This window comes from Bos grunniens, chromosome 21, assembly GCF_055505025.1.
Source record: "Bos grunniens cultivar Pamir isolate PY7600 chromosome 21, Bosgru_T2T1.0, whole genome shotgun sequence".
Classification (NCBI taxonomy): domain Eukaryota; kingdom Metazoa; phylum Chordata; class Mammalia; order Artiodactyla; family Bovidae; genus Bos; species Bos grunniens.
In genome coordinates, this window is record NC_141185.1 from 15273982 (window position 1) to 15291001 (window position 17020).

A 17020-nucleotide genomic window follows, 5' to 3' on the forward strand; every position below is an offset into this window, starting at 1 on the left:
GACAGATAATAAATAATAGATGGGTATATAGTATGTCAGAAAGTGATTAGTACTGTGGCAAAAAAGAAATCATCATGATAAGGGTGACTGAGAATGCTGGAGCAGGGTGTGGTGATGGGGAAGAATGGTGAAGCAGCAGGAAGGGCTGCAATTTGAAAGGGGCTGGTTAGGGTGGGCTTTATTAAGATGAGACTAGAGCAGACTTAAAGGAAGCAAGGGGTTTTGGTCATTTGGCTATGTGGTAGAGAGTCTTGTAGGCTGAGAAGATAGCCAATTCAAAGTCCCTAAGTAGCAGTATGCCTGGTACATTCAAGGCATAGCTGGAGCCCACTGTGCCTGGAGCAGAGGAGTGAAAGAGAAATAGGAGATGAGATTGGTAATAATAGAGGCCAGATCACGTAGGGCCTTGTTGGCATTGTTAGTTACTATTAGGTTTTTACTCTGAGTGAAATAGGAAACATATGCAGGCTATTTTTTTTTTTTTAAGCTGTGCTGGGTCTTCGTTGCTGTGCACCCGTGTTTTCTAGTTCCCACAAGCAACGACTTGTGGGGGCTACTCTAGTTGTGGTGCTTCTCTTGTTGCAGAGCGTGGGCTTTGGGCAGAGTCATTGTGGCACACGGGCTTAACTGCCTGGCTGCGTGTGGTGTCTTCCCAGAGCAGGGGTTGAACCAGTGTTCCCTGAATTGGCAGGTAGATTCTTAACCACTGGACCACCAGGGAAGTCCTATATGCAGGCATTTAAACAGAGGAGTGATATCATTTGACAGATTTTTACAGTATCACTTTGGCTGCTGTACTGAGAATAGACTGTAAAGGTTGGAAGGTTTAAAGTGGGAAACCACTCTCTTCATGACCAGTACTGGTCTTTGATCACCCCAGGACCTTTGACACCTAGGGGTCTGAGGGGCCCTGGTTAAAAATAACAAAGTGGGAAACCAGGCAAGCAACTTGCAGTAACCTGGATGAGCAGGGATGTAGCTCAGATCAGAGTAGGGTCAGTGGAGATGGTGGGATGCTAGACACACAGTATTTCAAAGCTAGAGCCAATCTGATTTCCTGCCTTATCAAATGGGGAGTGAGAGAGAAAAGGTAAATAGTGACTCCAAAGATAAACCAAAAACTTTAAAAAATTACCTCTAGGAGGAAAGAGAAACAGATTGTAAGGCAGCCAAGGATGGAAAGTAGATTTTTAAAATTTATCTTATTTTGTAAATTTGACATTAGAATCATATAAATGTTTTACAGAAGTATAAAACAAAATTAAATCAAAATGACCAATCTGACAAATAACCTATTCCAGAATATATTTTTTTAAAAATCTACAAATCAGCCCAGAAAAGACAAAAGGTCAACCCAGCTATAAAATGGACAAGGAATTTGAATGGATTTTCACAAGAGATGGTACACAAATGACCAATAAATATAGGAAAAACCATTTAACATCATTAGTCCCAAGGAAATGCAAATTAAAACCACAGTGGGCAGTCCCCTTGTGGCCCAGTGATTAGGTTTCAGGCTTTCCTTGGATTCAATACCTGATTGGGGAACTGAGATCCCACAAGCCTTGTGGCATGACAAAATATATACATATATACATATATACATATACCTACAGTGTAACATTACTTATTCACAAAATGGCAATAATTAAAAACCCAATAACACCAAATGTTAGAAAGGATGTAGAACTCTCATATATGGCTAATAGTAGTATAAAATGTTATAATTTCTTTATAAAAAGTATTTGGAGCTTTTTATAAATCTAAACCTTTATAACTTAGAAATTCCACTCCTAAGCATTTACCCCAGAAAAATGAACACATATATGTTCACAAAGAGATTCATTTTTCATAGCAACTTTATTCATAACAGCCATAACCTGGAAACAACACAACCATCAATTAAAAAATGGATAAACAAATTGTGTTACCTTCATGCAATAGAATACTACTCAGCTATAAAAAGAAACTACAAGTATACACAACATAGATGAAAAATAAAAAATACATTATGTTGAAACAAAAGAAACAAAACACAAGAATGTTGTGTTGGTCTCCTGAGAAGTAGATACCAAGATGTGGTTAGATGTGCAAGAGATTTATTAGGGGAGTATATTGGTTATCTTGGCTTCCCTAGTGGCTCAGTGATAAAGAATCCGCCTGTCATGCAGGAGACACAGGTTCAGTTCTCCAGGGGTTGGGAAAATCCACTGGAGAAGGAAATGGCAACCTACTCCAGTATTCTTGCCTGGGAAATACCATGGACAGAGGAGCCTAGTGGGCTACAGTCCATGGCATGGCAAAAGAGTCGGACAGGATTGAGTGACTAAAACAACAATATTGGTTATCTATTGTTTTGAAACAGATTACTCTAAAATTCAGCAGCCTAAAATAACAAATACATATTATCTAACATAGTTTCTTTTTTTTTAAGATGATTTATTTATTTTTGACTGCACTGGGTCTTTGTTGCTGCCTGCATGTTTCCTCTCTAGTTGCAGTGAGCAGGGGAGAGGTGGGAGCAGTCTACTTTTTATCGCTGTGCCCGGATTTCTGATTGCAGTGACTTCTCTTGTTGCAGAGCACAGGATCTAGAGCACAGGCTCAGTAGTTGCGACACATGGGCTTAGTTGTTCCGCAGCATGTGGGGTCTTCTGGGACCAGGGGTCGAACTTGTGTCCCCTGCATTGGCAGGTGGATTCTTAACCACTAGACCACCAAGGTAGCGCTCACACAGTCTTTAAGGATCTGAAAATTGAGGAGCAAATTAGGTGAGTGGTTTTGGCTTAGGATTGTAGTCCTACAACCATGAGGTTGTAGTCAAGATGTCAAAATGGGGTTACAGTAATCTGAAGGCTTGACTGAGACTGGATGATCTGCTTCCAAGATGGCTCATTCAAATGGCTATTTGAAACCTCAACTCCTCACCATGTAGGACTCTCCATTGGTCTACTTGAGTATTCTCATAACATGGCAGCTGTCTTCTCCCAAAGCCAGAAAGTAAGGAGGGAGCTACAATGCCTTTTATTGACAGTGTTTGAAGTTAGGTATCATCATTTCTGCCTTGTTTTATTTTATTTATATACAGAAGCAAGTCACTGAGTCTAGTCCATTCTCAAGAGGAAGGAAATTGACTCTACCTTTTGAAGGATGTGTCAATGAATTTGTGGATATATTTTAAATCACCACATGGACAGACCAGTGGAAGGCACAGAGAGCCTCAGACCCAGATACAGGTCTGACATCTGTGGAAGAAGAGAGGAAAAGAATGAGGATTGGAAATGAAGAGTTTTGTCCTGCAGCATAGGTTCAAGAAAGGTTTGGTCAGGCTGATGAAGAGTCTTCAAGTCAAAATTCCTGTTGGAAGAATCTTTTTAATCACAGGATTAGGCCTGCCTTTGTAGCCCTGCTCTTCTCTGGCATTGGCTAGGATCAGCCTAAGGAAGTGTGGCTTTGGTGCAAATGTGGGAGTAGATCCAGAGTGGCAGCAGGTGGGTTCATCATCAAATATACTCTCTGAAAGAAGATTTCAGTAGTGCATATTCATGGTCACTATGAGTACATACTGCAAGAATAAGTTTTTGTGAAGTTGTACAATGGGCAAAGCTTATCTACAGTGATAGAAGGCAAATAAGTGTTTCCTGATGCTGGGGAGGGGATGGGAATTGATTGCAAAGGGGACACAAGGAAACTTCTGGGGTGATGAAAATGTTCTGTACTTGATTATCGTAGTGGTTATACACATATATATACATTTGTTGAGCTCATCAAACTCTACACTTAAAACAGGTACACTTTGTTGAACACAAATAATATATAAAATTTACTGAAAAACACAGTGAGATACCACTTCACATTACCAATTCCAAACATTAGTGAGAATGCGCAGCACCTGAAACTCTGATATGTTGTTAGTGGGAGTATAAAATTATACAACCATTTTGGAAAGCTGTTTGTCATTTCTCTCTTAAAAGTTAAAGAAATGCTGTTTGTTTAACTGCAACAGTTCCACTCCTGGATATCAGCCCAAGAGAAATGAAAATGTATGTTCCCAAAAAGACTTCTTTATGAACATTCATAGGAGCTTTATTTATAATGGTCCAAATGACCCAAAGATCCATCAACAGGCAAATTGATAAATTGTGGAACATGTATACAACAGAATACTGCAGAGCGGATTTGTGCAACAACACATGAATCTCAAACATGGTGTATTGAGCAAAGAAGATGCATGCAAAAGAGCACATACTGTATGATTGTTTGATGAGTCTCTCAGTCGTGTCCGACTCTTTGCAACCCCATGGACTCTAGCCTGCTAGGTATCTCCTCTGTCCATGGGGATTCTTCAAGCAAGAATATTGGAGTGGGTTGCCATGCCCTCCTCCAGGGGATCTTCCCAACCCAGGGATTGAACCCAGGTCTTCCAATCTGCAGGCGGATTCGTTACAGTCTGAGCCACCAGGGAAGCCCTTCCCTGTATGATTCAGTTCAGTTCAGTTCAGTTCAGTCGCTCAGTCGTGTCTGACTCTTTGCGACCCCATGAATTGCAGCATGCCAGGCTTCCCTGTCTATCACCAACTCCCGGAGTTCACTCAAACTCATGTCCATCGAGTCGGTGATGCCATCCAGCCATCTCATCCTCTGTCGTACTATTCTCCTCCTGCCCCCAATCCCTCCCAGCATCAGAGTCTTTTCCAATGAGTCAACTCTTCGCATGAGGTGGCCAAACTACTGGAGTTTCAGCTTTAGCATCAGTCCTTTCAAAGAACACCCAGGACTGATGTCCTTTAGAAGGGACTGGTTGGATCTCCGTGGAGTCCAAGGGACTCTCAAGAGTCTTCTCCAACACCACAATTCAAAAGCATCAATTCTTCGGCACTCAGCTTTCTTCACAGTCCAACTCTCACGTCCACACATGACCACTGGAAAAACCATAGCCTTGACTAGACGAACCTTTGTTGGCAAAGGAATGTCTCTGCTTTCGAATATGCTATCTAGGTTGGTCATAACTTTCCTTCCAAGGAGTAAGGATCTTTTAATTTCATGGCTGCAGTCACCATCTGCAGTGATTTTTGGAGCCCCAAAAAATAAAGTCAGACACTGCACTGTTTCCCCATCTATTCCCCATGAAGTGATGGGACCAGATGCCATGATCTTCGTTTTTCTGAACGTTGAGCTTTAAGCCAACTTTTTCACTCTCCACTTTTATTTTCATCAAGAAGCTTTTGAGTTCCTCTTCACTTTCTGCCATGAGGGTGGTGTCATCTGCATATCTGAGGTTATTGATATTTCTACTGGCAATCTTGATTCCAGCTTGTGCTTCTTCCAGTCCAGCGTTTCTCATGATGTACTCTGCATAGAAGTTAAATAAGCAGGGTGACAATATACAGCCTTCACGTACTCCTTTTCCTATTTGGAACCAGTCTGTTGTTCCATGTCCAGTTCTAACTGTTGCTTCCTGACCTGCATATAGGTTTCTCAAGAGGCAGGTCAGGTGGTCTGGTATTCCCATCTCTTTCAGAATTTTCCACAGTTTATTGTGATCCACACAGTCAAAGGCTTTGGCATAGTCAATAAAGCAGAAGTAGGTGTTTTTCTGGAACGCTCTTGATTTTTCCATGATCCAGCGGATGTCGGCAATTTCATCTCTGGTTCCTCTGCCTTTTCTAAAACCAGCTTGAACATTAGGAAGTTCACGGTTCACGTATTGCTGAAGCCTGGCTTGGAGAATTTTGAGCATTACTTTACTAGCATGTGAGATGAGTGCAATTGTGCGGTAGTTTGAGCATTCTTTGGCATTGCCTTTCTTTGGGATTGGAATGAAAATGGACCTTTTCCAGTCCTGTGGCCACTGGTGAGTTTTCCAAATTTGCTGGCATATTGAGTGCAGCACTTTCACAGCATCATCTTTCAGGATTTGAAATAGCTCCACTGGAATTCCATCACCTCCACTAGCTTTGTTCGTAGTGATGCTTTCTAAGGCCCACTTGACTTCACATTCCAGGATGTCTGGCTCTAGGTCGGTGATCATATCATCGTGATTATCTGGGTCATGAAGATCTTTTTTGTACAGTTCTTCTGTGTATTCTTGCCATCTCTTCTTAATATCTTCTTCTTCTGTTAGGTCCATACCATTTCTGTCCTTTATCGAGCCCATCTTTGCATGAAATGTTCCCTTGGTATCTCTAATTTTCTTGAAGAGATCTCTAGTTTTTCCCATTCTGTTGTTTTCCTCTATTTCTTTCCATTGATCACTGAGGAAGGCTTTCTTATCTCTTCTTGCTATTCTTTGGAACTCTGCATTCAGATGCTTATATCTTTCCTTTTCTCCTTTGCTTTTCTCTTCTCTTCTTTTCACAGCTATTTGTAAGGCCTCCCCAGCCAGCCATTTTACTTTTTTGCATTTCTTTTCTATGGGGATGGTCTTGATCCCTGTCTCCTGTACAATGTCACCAACCTCCGTCCATAGTTCATCAGGTACTCATTCTATCAGATCTAGTCCCTTAAATTTATTTCTCATTTCCACTGTATAATCATAGGGATTTGATTTAGGTCATACCTGAATGGTCTAGTGGTTTTCCCTACTTCCTTCAATTTAAGTTGAATTTGGCATGATCTGAGCCACAGTCAGCTCCTGGTCTTGTTTTTGTTGACTGTATGGAGCTTCTCCATCTTTGGCTGCAAAGAATATAATCAGTCTGATTTCGGTATTGACCATCTGGTAATGTCCATGTGTGGAGTCTTCTCTTGTGTTGTTGCAAGAGGATGTTTGCTATGACCAGTATGATTACCTTTATGTAAAATTGTTGAGCAGGTGAAACTAATACAGAGTGATAGAAAATCTTGATTGGTATGTAAGTTTAATAGATATATATGTTTATCAAAACACATCAAATTATACAACTAAGAGCTTTGCAAAAACAAAGAGCTTTGCATTTCACTGTATTTAAATTTTACCTCAATAAAAAAATAAAGAAGTCACTAAAAATAAAAATCAAAGTGAAATAAATTAACCTCTGTATTAAATTGGTGGAATTGTTTCAGATGACTTTAAAATATGGTAGTTTAACTGCATGTTTTTTCAAAAATTTTTATTGTGGTAAAATACATGTAGAATTTACTATTTTAATCATTTTAATTGTATAGTTCAGTGATATTAAATATGTTCATTATGTTGTGGAACTATCACCATCATCCATCTGCATCAGTTCAGTTCAGTTCAGTTGCTCAGTTGTGTCCGACTCTTTGTGACCCTATGAATCGCAGCACACCAGGCCTCCCTGTCCATCACCAACTCAGTCTGAGTTCACTCAGACTCGAGTCCATCGAGTCAGTGATGCCATCCAGCCATGTAATCCATAGCCCCACCTTTTTTTTAAACCTACAGTAGTCAGTAGTCCCAGGTGGTCTCCCATCCATATGTTAACCAGATCCAACCCTGCTTAGATTCTGAGATCAGATGAGATCAGGCACACTCAAGAGAGTATGGCCGTAGCCTCCATACTTCTTTTTATCTTGTAAAACTGAAACTCAATATACTCATTAAATAAGAACTCCCAATTCTCCTCCATACCCCCTAGTCCCTAGTAACCACCGTTTGGCTTTCTGTGTCTCTGATTTTGACTATTCTAAATGCCTTGTATAAGTGGAATCACACAGTATTTTGTTTTTTTGTGTGTGTGACTGTCTTATGTGACTTAGTATAATGTCCTCAGGATTCATCCATGTTGTAGCATATATCTTAAGTATACATTTTTATGGGATGTACCCTAAGGAAAGAAAGAAACTGCAAAAAATGTTAAACTGTTATTATTAGTGATCTTGTTAGTAATAATATTGGGAGTTTTTTGGAAACAGTTTTATATATGTAATTGAATAAAATAAATTGTGCTAATGTTATTAGGAATCAAGTTGTTGATTATGCTAAAAAGAGATATAGAATAAAAAAAGTTGGATAAAATCCCTGAAACCCTAAGATTTAGTTAGATAAAGCCAAACAATGATCAACTCAGTAGCAGTAAGTATTCCAACTGTCTAAATTGTAGTCTTTAAATACCATTTACTACTAAATGAACCAAGGCTTCTCAGAGAAACATCTGATTCTAGATCTGTGGCAGGAAATAAACAAGATGAACCTGGAACATCTTGTTATACCAGAAAGCAACAAAGCCATCCAAGAGTGCTAAAGTCATGTCAAAAGAACTTTGGAGCTAATCTGAGACGACTTCCATGGTCCAAAGATGGGACAGTGTGTATTTCAAAATGAACAATAATTGCAGTGGTTTGAAGCACACCAAATGTGTTAAAACCCACAGGTCATAGTGATACTAAAAACAAAACTCTCTTAAGTAATCTTTGGGGTATGCTGGACAACCTCATTATTTAGAGAACTATTCTGTATTACATGGAGGACCTCAACTTACTATTTTGAAAACTAGTAAATCAAAAGAAAGAAACGTTTGTCCTGCTTTTCTCTGAAGTGAAGTGAGTTGCTCAGCCATGTCCGACTCTTTGTGACCCTGTGGACTATACAGTCCATGGAATTCTCCAGGCCAAAATACTGGAGTAGGTAGCCTTTCCCTTCTCCAGGGGATCTTCCCAACCCAGGGATTGAACCCAGGTCTCCCGCATTGCGGGCAGATTCTTTACCAGCTGAGTCATGCCACAAGGCAAGCAGCTGAGCTACAAGGGAAGCCCAAGAATACTGGAGCAGGTAGCCTATCCTTTTTCCAGGGGATCTTCCTGATCCAGGAATTAAACTGGAGTCTCCTGCATTGCAGGTGGATTCTTTTATCAACTAAGCTATGAGGGAAGCCCTGCCTTTCCCTCACTAATCAAATACTCGACTATTCTAAATGTTCAAATACTTGACTATTCTATAAGTTCTTATTTATAGAAGAATTCTACCTAATAGATGAAAGTAGTATGTTAATATTAGAATATCACTTTTTTTACAGCCCCTAGTGAAATAATTCATCTTGGTTATAATTATCAATGACTGCTAAACTATCAAGTAAAAAGGTGGTAATATTTGAACCCAATGGTCAATTGTAACAGAACAAAAATACATTAAACCAAATGTTATTAATATATACTTCTTGATGAGATGCAGTAGGAAGTTTATGATACCAATTATTCTTGCCAAAAAAAGGAACATAAATATGAACAAGCATACCTCTCTGTCCCATTTATAAAAAATAAAAAAAATACTGTAAATGACATCACAGGGATGTAATAAGAAAAATCCACAAAGTTGGAAATTTTACAGAACAAATGATGTGGTTTCATCAACAAATAAATTGCAGGAAATAAGAAAGAGAAAAACTTAAAGATTAAAAGAGGCCTAAGGTAGTGTCAGTTTTCTTTCCAATCCCAAAGAAAGGCAATGCCAAAGAATGCTCAAACTACCGCACAACTGCACTCATCTCACATGCTAGTAAAGTAATGCTCAAAATTCTCCAAGCCAGGCTTCAGCAATACGTGAACTGTGAACTTCCTAATGTTCAAGCTGGTTTTAGAAAAGGCAGAGGAACCAGAGATCAAATTGCCAACATCCGCTGGATCATGGAAAAAGCAAGAGAGTTCCAGAAAAACATCTATTTCTGCTTTATTGACTGTGCCAAAGCCTTTGACTGTGTGGATCACAATGAACTGTGGAAAATTCTGAAAGAGATGGGAATACCAGACCACCTGACCTGCCTCTTGAGAAATCTGTATGCAGGTCAGGAAGCAACAGTTAGAACTGGGCATGGAACAACAGACTGGTTCCAAATAGGAAAAGGAGTACGTGAAGGCTGTATATTGTCACCCTGCTTATTTAACTTCTATGCAGAGTACATCATGAGAAAGGCTGGACTGGAAGAAGCACAAGCTGGAATCAAGATTGCTGGCAGAAATATCAATAACCTCAGATATGCAGATGACACCACCCTTATGGGAGAAAGTGAAGAGGAACTCAAAAGCCTCTTGATGAAAGTGAAAGATGAGAGTGAAAAAGTTGGCTTAAAGCTCAACATTCAGAAAACGAAGATCATGGCATCTGGTCCCATCACTTCATGGGAAATAGATGGGGAAACAGTGGAAACAGTGTCTGACTTTATTTTTTTGGGCTCCAAAATCACTGCAGATGGTGACTGCAGCCATGAAATTAAAAGACGCTTACTCCTTGGAAGGAAAGTTATGACCAACCTAGATAGCATATTCAAAAGCAGAGACATTCCTTTGCCAACAAAGGTTCGTCTAGTCAAGGCTATGGTTTTTCCTGTGGTCATGTATGGCTGTGAGAGTTGGACTGTGAAGAAGGCTGAGCGCCGCAGAATTGATGCTTTTGAACTGTGGTGTTGGAGAAGACTCTTGAGAGTCCCTTGGACTGCAAGGAGATCCAACCAGTCCATTCTAAAGGAGATCAGCCCTGGGATTTCTTTGGAAGGAATGATGCTAAAGCTGAAACTCCAGTAGTTTGGCCACCTCATGGGAAGAGTTGACTCATTGGAAAAGACTCTGATGTTGGGAGGGATTGGGGGCAGGAGGAGAAAGGGACGACAGAGGATGAGATGGCTGGATGGCATCACTGACTCGATGGACATGAGTCTGGGTAAACTCCGGGAGTTGGTGATGGACAGGGAGGCCTGGCGTGCTGTGATTCATGGGGTCACAAAGAGTCGGACATGACTAAGTGACTGAACTGAACTGAAGGTAGTGTCATCCAAATGCAATGCACAAATCTTGTTTGGAACTGTAAAATTATGAACAATTGGAGAAAGTTAAACACTATATATTTGATAACATTACAAAGTTACTGTTAATTTTCTTTAGGTGTGTTAATTGTTATGTTTAAAAGATTCTCTGTAACACACAGATAAATATTTATGCATGAAATTTTATGATATCTGGGATTTTCTTATAAATGATCATTTGGGCATAAGTGGGTGGAGATATAGTTGAAAAGATTGGGCATTTATTGCTGGAGACGGCGTGGAGAAAAGGGAACCGTCCTACACTGTTGGTGGAAATGTAAAGTGTCGAAGCCACTATGAAAAACAGTGTGGAGTTTCCTCAAAAAACTAAAAATAGAGTTGCCATATGATCCTGCAGTCTCACTCCTGGGCATATATCTGCACAAAACTGGAATTCAGAAAGACACGTGCACCTCAGTGTTCACTGCTGCACTATTTACAATAGTAAAGACATGGAAGCAACCCAAATAATTCAGTTTTAAGCATGTCGAGTTTGAGATGTCAGTTGGAATCTAAATGGAGATATTGAATAGGCTGTTAGGTGTAGGTTCAGGATTTGAGAAAGAGGTCTAGGCTGGACATATAAACTTGGGAGTCATTGGTATATAAATGGTAGTTACAGTATGAGACTGGATGAGATAAAGCAAGGAGGGAGAGTAAACAGAGCTTGTGTGTGTGTGCTGAGTCGCTTCAGTCATGTCTGACTCTGCAACCCCATGGACCATAGCCTGCCAGGCTCCTAGAATACAGTAAATACTCACTAAATATTCATTATAACCACATGACTAAAATTCTTTCTTTTGAGTTTTCCCTCCTATGCATTCCTATCGGAGAAGGCAATGGCACCCCACTCCAGTACTCTTGCCTGGAAAATCCCATGAACGGAGGAGCCTGGTGGGCTGCAGTCCATGGGGTCGCTAGGAGTCGGACACAACTGAGTGACTTCACTTTCACTTTTCACTTTCATGCATTGGAGAAGGAAATGGCAAGCCACTCCAGTGTTCTTGCCTGGAGAATGCAGGGACGGGGGAGGCTGGTGGGCTGCTGTCTCTGGGGTCACACAGAGTCGGACACGACTGAAGTGACTTAGCAGCAGCAGCAGCAGCAGCATGCATTCCTACAGCACTTTTATTGTGTCTTATAGTTATTGAGCTCTTTAGGATAAGACAACATTTAGCATTCTTCCATTTTGGGGCTTCAGTTTTTGCTACAGTGACTTAATTTTGAAAACAGTTAATTTCTTTGGGCTTCCCTGGTGGCTCAGATGGTAAAGAATCTGCCTGCAATGTGAGAGACCTGGGTTCAATCCCTGGGTTGGAAAGATCCCCTGGAGGAGGGCATGGCAACCCACTCCAGTGTTCTTGCCTGGGAAATCTCATGAACAGAGACTATTTTCTGGGCTCCTCTGTCCATGGCGGTTCTCCAGGCAAGAATACTGAAGTGGGTTGCCATGGCCTCCTCCAGGGATCTTCCCAACCCAGGGATTGAACCCAGTTCTCCCACATTGCAGGCAGATTCTTCACTGTCTGAGCCACCAGGGGAGCCTAGTTTCCATCTATCATTATAGAGTTGACCCTCTTAGCCACTTTGTCTTCACCCAATCCCTTCCCCTGTGATGACCACTATTCTGTTCTCTGTATCCACGTGTTTGTTTGATTTGTTCATTTGTTCACTTATTTTTTATTTGTCCCACATATGACTAAAATCATATGATATTTGTCTTTCTCCATCTGACTTACTTCATTTATCATAATACCCTCAAGGTCTATCCATGTTGTCATAAATGGCAAGATTGCATTTTTTCTTTACTGGCTGAGTAGTATTGCATTCTCTCTCTCTGTCTACCTCACTTTTTTTTTTTTTAATTATCCATCCATCCGTTGTTAGTTTGCATTTAGGTTACAGGATGAGAATTTTAAAGAGAAGGGAATCAGCAACACCATCAAACATGATAGAGACCAAAGCTAATGAGGTGACTTGACAAGAAAATTTCAGAATCAGTTGTTCACAGTTTTAGAGTAACTGCTTTGTTCCAGGCACTAGATTTGTGGGGATTAAACCCAGATTGTAAAGGATTATGGAGTTATAAGTATGGAGAAAGTGGAGATTGGAGGGAAAGGAGAGAGGAAAAGTCCAGAGCTTGATAGAAGAGTAGAGGGGAGGTGCTTCCAGGATGTGGTGATTTGAATATTTCTATAAGGAGAGGGAATAAGCCAGAGAAGGGAGCATGGCAAGCCCTGTCAGTGTTCAAATAGGCGAGGATTCTATTTCGTTCCCCCCTCATCCCACAGCTTCTTGTTTCCCACAGCTACCTCTCTGTTTCCAGGTAAGCAGCTTCTGGTGGAATTAAGCAGTTTGGGTTAAACATTTGAAAAGGTGGAAGGGAGGAAATTGCAGCTAATTCTGAAGTCACAATTGTGCTTAATATTGTGTGTTTGAGAGACTCAGGCCAGTAAGAGGGCCTACAGCTAACTGGTCAGCGGGAAAATTAGCAACCTGAAAGAGGTGGCTGCCTTGGTGGGAGTCTGCTAACATGCCTTCAGGGCATCATCTGTACTTGGGTGTGGCAAAGTTGGAGTTCTGGAAAAGTTTGAAAAGTGGCTTAAAATGAACAAGGACGATAAAATGTGATACATACCTACAATAGAATATTATTCAGGCTTAATAAGGAAGGAAATTCTAACACCTGCTATTAAAATTACAACATGGATATACATTGAGGATATTTTGCTAAGTGAAATAAGACAGAAAAAGACAAATATTGTATGATTCCATTTGTTTGAGGTACCTAGAGTAGTCAGATTCATAGAGACAGAAAGTAGAATGGTGGTTGCCAAGAGCTGAAGGGAGAGGGGAAGGGGGAAATAAGTGTTGGATGGATAAGAGTTTGGGAGGCTAAATACATCAGTGTACTTAATGTCACTAAACTGTACCTTTAAAAGTGGTTAAAGTGGTAAATTTCATGCTATGCATATTTTACCACAATTAAAAAGATAAATAGCCATGTGGTAAAATATTAACAACATGTGAATCTAGGTGAAAGGGTTTCTGAGAGATCATTATACTGTTGTTTTTCAATTATACTCTTTTTGTAACTTTTCTGCTGGTCTAAACTTAAAAAAAAATCTTCCTTAAAATTAACAGGAGGACTTTCTGTAGAGATGATACAGACCAGTTAAGATTGCTTCCACTGCAGGGGTTGCAGGGCCCTACTGGAGAATCCCAGGGACGGGGAAGCCTGGTGGGCTGCCGTCTATGGGGTCACACAGAGTCGGACACGACTGAAGTGACTTAGCATAGCATTGCATAGCACTAAGCATATCAGCCTGGTGTTAAGAAGTTAATATATCAGAGGCAATTATTGACTACTTTAGGCAATTTGCTTTCACATTTTGATCATCACCTCTTTATTGACTTAATTTCTTCATAAGAGTGGGAAGTTGACAACTTTTCATTTTTCTCCATATTATTTTTCTCTTGATATTATTTTAATTATTATGAATTTCTAGGACACTAGGGACACCCATATTTATACTCAAAAATACATTCTAAAATGAGAAAGTTTTTTGTCAACTCTTTTGCCATTCCTCTGTTAAGTGTTCCTCCTCAATCATGTATATATAAATGAGACATATATATAAAATATATATATGTAAATCAGATATATAAAACCTCTGAGGTTAGACTGGGTTCTCACAGATTGTGAGACATCGTGCAAATTATGTTATCTCTCTAATTTTGAGTGTCCTCATCTGTAATCCTCAGAGTTATGAAGCTTTTAGGTGAGATAGTGAATGTAAAACAGAGTACATGCCTGACACATAGTAAAACTGTAATACAGTTATTAATTATATCAATACTATTGGTCTATGCCTGGGTATGATTGTATAGGTCCACATGCAACAGAAGACAGCCTAGAGGTCAGAATCAATTACATGTTAAATTTAAGTTTGTAATAATTTAATATTGCAGCTTAAAAGGGGTATGTTTTAGTTTATCATTAAATTTACTCATCTTCAGTAAAGTTCTCTGCTGCTGAGCTTCAGGGAAAACCATGAAGCAAATATAAAGGCTGGTGAATAGTGTCTGTGAGGTAGTATTAAACCATCTAGGGTTCTTTTGCTTAGAGAAGTCTGTGAGGAGACCTCAGGAAAAGACTATCGAGCTCATTATGTAGCATTTATGTTCATTGTTTGATTGATAGAATTATTGGGACAGCTGAGATGATCCTACTCTTAGGAGAATTTGTCCAGGTTTTAAAATTACCAATTAAGGACAATATGAGTGAAAATGGCTCTAAATTCTAGAATAAAGAGTTCAGATTATATGATTAGAAGAAAAATTTCTGACAATGAGGTTTGTTAAACTTCAAAGTGAGTTAACATGCAGTTTGATGGAATTTTCTTGTCTGGGAGAACTTTAGAGGTAGATTAGATTTCTTGGGGGTGGCTTAGGTAAAGATGCACCTGTAGACAGGCAGATATGCTGATGGTCCTTTGCAGTCTAAGAGTCAGTAAAGGCCTTTAGATCACCAAACTGTGATCAATCACAGCCTCAGTGGGTAATCATCCTGCCTGCATTTTCTGATCTCTTTGGGAAATTTAATGATTAATTTAATTATCATCCTGCTTAACAAGGAATTCACAGTTCTTTTTAAAAAAGGTCTTGTTTTATTTAGTAATGGTAATGGCTCAGGCTCATTTATTTATCTATTTTTAGCCACGTTTGTGCTCAGTTGTGTTAACTGAACACAACCACTCTTTGCAACCACATGGGGTGTAGCCCAGGAGGCTCCTTGTTCATGGAATTTTCTGGGCAAGAATACTGGAGTGGGGTTCCATTTCCTTCTCCAGGGATCAAACCCATATCTCTTGCATCTCCTTCATTGGCAGGCAAATTCTTTACCACTGGGGCACCTGGGAAGCCATGCTTATTGAAGTTTAATTTACCCTTTTTAGTACAGTTTTGTAAGTTTTGATAAACACATACAGTTGTTTGTCAAATAATCAAGAAAGTCTACCTATTTATGTCCTGCTTGGAGATGGAAGATGCAACAGCAGGACAGAAAAGACCCAAAATATAGTGACTATGGAGAATTTTTATGGGAATCAAGGTCAAAATTTGCATACAACAGGACATGATTGTGTCCTCTCAAATCAAGCAGATGAATTCACTTTGTCTATCTAGTGTAGTCAATATTGACCTTACCTGGTTCTTGTAGGACTGCATTTATTTGGTCACTGGTCTTCTGCTACACTAGGAGTAGGAGGGAAGACAGGAGTCAGTTATAAAGGATTTGAGGATTAAGAAGTGGGATATGTCTCTGTATGCTCCTTTCCATTTTTGTTCCACTAATAAAACATTCTGGGGACCCTAATTATATTCTAGTTATAGCAACAGTAGATTCTAGATTTTTCAGGACAGTTTCATTTCAAAGAGTCTGTCCTTTTGTTCCCACAAGTAACATATACTCAGATGACATGCTTTGATTTTTGTTTGGAAAATACGATCAATGTAATTTATAACAGGAGGGAGAAGATTGGTTGATACGAAGCTCCACTTCAGCTTAGCCTATATCAAGTGTTGGGTATTTTCCAGAATTAGAGAATCATGGTTGGACTGTGCTTAAGTCATTCTGAGTCTGGGGTAGAGAGAGAGAAAACTACTTCCTATTGAATACCTACTATGTATATGCCTGGCAGAGTGCTGGGTGCTTTCCCTATTGACTGCTGCTCTGGCTAGAATTCCATCTCAGATCCAACCACCTTTTAAATTAAAAACAGAAAACAAAAATACCCTCCCCAAAACAATATATTCCTCATGGGACCTCCTTCAATAATACAAGTCACAGCTGCCACACCCTCTATAAGACCCTAGCACCATAATTAGGATAATAGACTCTCAGGGCTTGGAGGGATCTTTGAGGTCATTTAGTTAAAGAGCAGCAGCTGTTCTCTTCATCACCGACAGTTACTGTGCTCAGTTATCTCAAACGGAGGTGCAAAAAATGTCTGGGGCCATGGTCTCTGTAGGCTGCAATTCCATAAAAGATAGGTCACCGATAAGCAAATATGAAGCTTGAACTATGTTCCAGACTGGAAAGGGCAATGGGGGGAAAATATGGCTTACCAGGGCCCTCAGACAATGTAAATAGGAAAAAAAAGAACTGGTGGAGACGTATTTAATGTGTGCCCTTGAATTCAAGTAGAGGCCTAAGAAGGGGATCCTGGTTGACCTGGCAAACCCCGAAGAGTCCTCTCTCTCTTCAGTTTCACTAGCTCTGA

General features: G+C 40.0%; 1 protein-coding gene and 1 long non-coding RNA gene across 3 annotated transcripts in view; one reads left to right on the forward strand and one right to left on the reverse strand.

Moving 5' to 3' along the window:
• The window catches only part of TP53BP1 (tumor protein p53 binding protein 1), a 90516-nt gene that overhangs the window by 5292 nt on the left and 68204 nt on the right, over nucleotides 1–17020 (forward strand). The gene's annotated exons all lie outside the window — the stretch shown is intronic.
• On the reverse strand, nucleotides 2479–16537 carry LOC147349157 (uncharacterized). 2 transcript variants are annotated; one of them, XR_015149483.1, is made up of 4 exons: nucleotides 16421–16537; nucleotides 15945–15992; nucleotides 3141–3245; nucleotides 2612–2748 (listed from the first exon to the last, which is right to left on the reverse strand). It is a non-coding gene; the product is annotated as an uncharacterized LOC147349157 (long non-coding RNA). The 2 variants fall into 2 exon arrangements; XR_015149484.1 differs by lacking the exon at nucleotides 3141–3245 and having other exon boundaries at nucleotides 2479–2748.